The sequence below is a fragment of the Arvicanthis niloticus genome, chromosome 17 (assembly GCF_011762505.2).
Source record: "Arvicanthis niloticus isolate mArvNil1 chromosome 17, mArvNil1.pat.X, whole genome shotgun sequence".
NCBI lineage: Eukaryota > Metazoa > Chordata > Mammalia > Rodentia > Muridae > Arvicanthis > Arvicanthis niloticus.
In genome coordinates, this window is record NC_047674.1 from 48,140,352 (window position 1) to 48,146,664 (window position 6,313).

The 6,313-nt window shown below is 34.4% G+C and overlaps 1 pseudogene; it reads left to right on the forward strand.

The window, feature by feature from the left end:
- Positions 1-249: 249 nt before the first annotated feature.
- Positions 250-891, forward strand: LOC117722538 (calmodulin pseudogene; annotated as a pseudogene).
- The last annotated feature ends 5,422 nt before the right edge of the window (positions 892-6,313 follow it).

Genomic DNA, 6,313 nt, shown 5'->3' on the forward strand with positions numbered 1-6,313 from the left:
CTCAAGAGATAAATAAGCCATATATTGCTGTGTAGCATATGGATAATTTTAAATAGGATTGATGATATAATCTTCACTAAATATGAACTTCGTTAAAATGGTATATTTTTTTAATCATTCTCAGTAATTATTAAAAATTTTTCCTCCTAATAAAGACTTGACTGATTGTCATAATAAATACTTAAATTATAGCCCCTGCCCTGGTGCAACCACCCTCACACCTGCTCCATTCTTCTTTCCTTAGCTAGCACCATGGCTGATCAGCTGACTGAAGAACAGATTGCAGAATTCAAGGAATTTTTCCCCCTATATGATAAAGATGGTGATGGCACCATCACCACAAAGGAACTGGAGACTGTCTTGTTATTACTGGATCAGAACCAAACAGAAGCTGAACTGCAGGATATGTTCAAGGAAGTGGATGCTGACAGGAATGGCACCATTGACTTCCTAGAGTACTTGTCTATGATGGCTAGAGAAATGAAAGACACAGATAGCCAAGAAGAAATCCGTGAGGCATTCCGAGACTTTGACAAGGATGGAAATGTTTACATCAGTGCAGCAGAACTGTCCCAAGTGTTGATAAACTTAGTAGTGAACCTAACAGATGAAGAAGTTAATGAAATGACCAGAGAAGCAGATAGTTATTGGGATGGACAAGTCAACTATGAAGAATTCATACAGATGATGACTACAAAATGAAGACCAACTTTCAACTACTTTTCCCCCTCTAGAAGAATCAAATTGAAATTTTATTTCCCTCTTACAAAAAAAGAAAAAGGTTCATTTCTTCATTCTTTTTTGTATCTAGCAAAACTGAATGTCAAAAGTACCTCCTGTTCACACACAAAATTTGCATGTATTGGTTGGTGGTCTTGCCCCCTAAAGATCAAGCCCCTTACATCAGTTCTACAGTACTACTTATAAAGTAGTACTTATACAGTATTACTTACAAGTTCATACTACTTTATAAGTAAGCACTTAGTGGACTCCTTAAAGTTCCATTTGCTAATGATTAATACACTCTTTGGGCTGGCCAGTTTCTCATGCATGCAGCTTGATGATTGAGCACAGTCAGGCATTTATATTAAAACCAAAAATGGAAAACACAAATCCAAATTCTCAAATGGCATTTAGTTCAATCTGTTGAGATAAATTGTCAGCAGCCAGTTTACTGCAAGCAAACATTTAAGATTGGTTTACCACAGGATGATGTGCAGAAAATGGGTGAAGGCTAAACTCTGAGACACAGCCCTAGAAGTAGGACAGCCCTCTTGAAGTGCCCCAATCCCATGGCGACAATGATACCCTGGTGGTGAGCCTTGTACAATGGTTCATTCCTGTGCGCATGCATTGGAGTGATGTGAACTAAAAGGCTGTCACCAAATCACACACATTTTATTAAGAAATGTTTACTAAGGGAGCATCTTTGGACTCTGTGTTTTAAAACCTTGTGAACCATGACTCAGAGCCAGCAGAGTAGGCTGTGTCTGTGGACTTGAACACACCATCAACATTGCTGTTCAGGAAATTATAATTTATAATGTATGAATGTAGCAGAAGCTGAGAATTAGCATCACTTCAAAATAAATACTGGAACATTCCATACCTTAAAACAGTGAGTTTGAACCTTTCTAACACTATAAAATTTTACTAACATTACTACTGTTGTGGTAATGAACAGAATTAAACATTTTCATTCTTCCTAACTGTATATTTTGTCATGCTATAAATTGTAATGTTCACATGTGATATTGAGGAAATGTGATTTTCAACGCCTATAAAATGATCATTTTACCCCAAAAGGAGTTGCTACCAACAGTATCAGACCATATGGCATAAATACACAGTAAGATTTCATGTGGAACCATCATGGGGCCCTCAGTCTTACATAGATTACCCTGATCAGACTGGACTGAAATGGACATCACTTCACACTATGAATCTTTATAATTATACAGTATTAATTATCATGTGTTTTATTTTCAACCTTTATGTGATTTTTTGGAGATACCATACAAGTAGGTGATAGATTTTGATCACACTCACACTTCAGGCTCTCTTATTTTCATTCATCTCCATATAATAATAATCTTTTTGCTCAATAAATTCTGTTTGGAATTATTCTTTGTTTTTTGTTGTTATTCTAGACAGGCTGGGTTTAACTAGGAGTACATACATGGTCATCTATATGAATTGATCCCAGGAACAATGCAACTCACCATAGGCTATGCCACAGAAGTTACTCCCCCTGCTTCAGAAGTTGTCTTCTTTCAGTGACTTCAAAGAGAGTGAGCAGGTCCTATGAGACTATTCCCCATTTATTACTGAATGTTGATAAACCAATTCTTGAGAAGTTACTATAACAGCAAAGAGATCCATTCTTCCATGTGGAATAATATAACAAGTGTGAGAAGGCTGTTATATTTATTCAAGTCAATTGAGTTCTCTAAAAACTTGAATAAATTTTTGACAAAGTACTTTTTCTTTAATTTAGGGATGGTAACTTCTCCAGTATTTCTCTCAATGTTCCTGATTATTTTAGATATCCTAGGATTATTGGTTTTCCACATTGCTTAGATATTCTATTTCAAGGTTTGTAAAGAACTGTGTTAGAGTTTTGTTGGGGATTGCAGTTGTTCTATAGATTGATATTGAAAAGGCCTCCATTATTACTATATTAATTCTACTCACTGAGGAGCATGGCAGTTCTTTTAATTTTATGATATCTTCCTCAATTATTTCTACAGAGTCTTGAAGTCCATGTCATAATAGTCTTTATGTTTCTTTTTTAGTGTGAAACCAAGACATTTTTATATTGTCGGTAGCTAATGTGAAGAGTAGTTTTTCTCCAAATTATTTCTCATCCAATTTGCCAATTGTATAAGAAAAACTACATAAATTTTTGAGTAATGCTTGAAGCCAACCACTTTGCTTAAGGGATTTATTTTCTGTAGGAAACATCTAGTAGAAATTGAGTAGGCAGTAATTTATATAATATCATATTATCTGCAAAGTACATTATATTTACTTCCTCCCTTCTAATTTATATCCCATCACTCCTTCAGTTGCCTTATTGCTCTAACTATAACTTCAAGGACTACAGTGAGGATACAGTAAGAGAGAGGACAGCCTTATTTTATCCCAGAAATTAATGGAATTGCTTTAAGTTTATATTCATTTGATACGCTGTTAGCTATTGGTTTGTCATATATTGACTTTATTATACTTAATTATGTGCCTTGTACCCCTAAACTTGTATATAGCAAAATAAATAATTGTGTTATCTTCTGACTTTTTATTGAGGACTTGAGCGCATTAATTTTGACAGATATTAATGTCCAAGTGTTTTTTTTTACTTGTACATTGATGGTTTTGGTGGATTTCATATGTTTTTGTGTGTCTATGCAAAGGCACCAGTTCTATGGTTTTAGCAGTGTGACATTATTTATCTCTTGTACTTTCCTAACTGTATGTAGTCTAATTGTGTTGGTGTTTTCCTTCTAGTATCCTCTTGATATTAAATTCCATTTACATGCAATATCTTGGTTTCTCCATCTATGCTGATTGAAACTTTTGCTGGATGTAGTAGTTTGGAATGATATATGTGATATATCAGGGTCTGTAAGAAATCAGTCCATCTTCTAGCTTTTAGAGTTTCTGTTGGGAAGTTGGTTGTAATTCTGATATGTCTGACATTATAAGGTACTTGGTCATTTTTCTTTGTCACTTTTCAAATTCTTTCTTTATACTTTCCAGTTAGTTAACATTATTATGTGCTAAGTGGACTTTCTCTCTGAATCCAATCTGATGTTATAGAGTGACAGTATATAAATAACTAAAATCAGTAAGGAAAAGGGAGCTATAAAAACAGACACATGAGGAAATTTAAAGAATAATTAGGTCTTACTTCAAATTCTTACTCAACAAAATAGAGAAATGTCAAGGAAATTGAATATTTTCTAAACAGATACAACTTATAAAAGTTACAAGATAAGGAAAATTGTTAAAACAGGCCTATGTTCTCTTAAGATATATATTCAGTCATTAAAATTTGCCCCAAAATCAAAGCCCAAGGCAAGAAGATTTTAGTGCAAATTTCTACCAAACTTTCAGAAGCAGCTAATACCATACTACTCAAACTATTTGCCAATAAAAATAAATGGAACACTCTAAACTCATGCTGTGTAGTCACATAAATCCTGATACCAAAACCATACAACAAGTCAACAAAGAAAGAGAACTTACGTTTTTGAACATTGATGAAACACATTCAATGAATACTCATAAGCTGACTGTAGGAACACATCAAAGACATCATCCATCATGGTCAAGCTAGAATAGTTAAAAAAATCAACATCCAACACAAAAGAAACTGATAGAAAAAAAATCTTATGATTATCTTACTAGACACTGAAATACCCTTTGACAAAATCCAACATCCATTCATGTTAAATGGATTAGAGAAATCATGGATACAGGGGACCTACCTAAGACTAATCAAAGCAATATGTAGCAAGCCAATAGCCAATATGAAACAAAGTGGAGAGAAACATCAACCAATTCCATGAAAATCAGAGACATGAGAAGCTTGCACTTGGACTTCCTGTCTATTCCATAACTACTTGAAGTTACCCAGAGCAATAGAGAAAGAAAAGAGATCAAAACAATGCAAATTGGAAATGAAGGGGTATCACTACTTAAAGATCATATGATAGTGTATAAAAGCATTCCCAAAAACTCTACCAGAGACCTTTTTCTAGATGATAAATACCATCAATAAAGTCGCCGCATCCAAAATTAAAAAGCGGAAATCAGTAGACCTTTATACAAATGGAAAGCAGGCAATGAAATTAGGGAAACAACACCAATTACAATAGCCATGAATAATATAAAATATCTTGTTGTGTTTCTACTCAAGCAAGTAAAAGATCTCTATGACAAGAACTTCAAGGCTTTGAAGAAAGAAATCAAAGAAGACAATAAAATATGGAAGTATCTCCCATGCTCGTGGATCAACCTTATTAAGATAATAAAAATGTCCATCTTACCAAAAGTAATCTACAGATTCAATGTTGTTTCAATTTTAACTCTTTTTTTCACAGAAATAGAAAGCAATTTTCAATTTTTCTGGAATAACAAACAACCCAGGATAGTGAAAAACATTCTCAATAATAAATTAACTTCTGGGAGAATCACCATCCTGACCACAAACAATACTAGACTGCAATAGTGATAAAAACCACATGCTATTGGTACAGAGACAGGAATGGATATCAATAAAATTGGATTGAAGACCTAGTAATGAACCAACACAACTTTGGTCACTTGATTTTTTACAAAGGAGGCAAAACCATCCACTAGAAAAAAAGACATCACTTTCAATAAATGGTGCTGGTTCACCTGCAAGTCAGCATGTAGGAAAATGCAAATTAATATATTTTACCTCCTTTTATAAAGCTCAAGTCCAAGTGGATCGGGGCCTACCATATGAAACCAGATATAATAAATCTAATAGAAGAGACAGTGGGAAAGAACCATGAACATATTGGCACTGGGAAAAATTTGCTGACTGATCACCAATGGCTCATGTTCTAAGCTCAACAATTGACAAATGGAACCTCATAAAATTGAAAAGATTTTGTAAAGCAAAGCATACTGTCAATAGGACAAAACTGCAACCTATAGATTGGGAAAGGATCTTTCCCAATCCTACGTCCGTTAGAAGTCTAGTATGCAATATATACAAAGAAATCAAGAAGTTAGACTTCAGAGAACTAAATAACACTATTAAAATGGGGCCTAGAGCTAAACAGAGAATTCTCATATGAGGAATCTCAAATGGCATAGAAAAACTTAAAGAAATGATCAACATCCTTAATCATCAGAGAAATGCTAATCAAACAACCTTGAGATTCTACCTCACATCAGTCAGAACAACTAAGATCAAAAACTCAGGTGTCAGCAGATACTGGCTAGAATATGGAGAAAGAGGAACACTCTTCCATTGTTGGTGGGATTGCATGCTCATGCAACCACTCTGGAAAACATTCTGGTCTGGCCTGTTCTACCTGTGGACCAAGCTATACCACTCCTGGGCATATAACCAAAAGATGTTCCTATATATAACAAGAACATGTGCTCCACTATTTTCATATCAGCCTAATTTATAATATCCAGGAGCTAGAAACAACTCAGATGTCCCTCAACAGAGGAATGGGTACAGAAAATGTGATACATTTATACAATGGAATACTACATAGCTATTAAAACCAATGACTTCATGAAATTCACAGGCAAATATATGGAACTT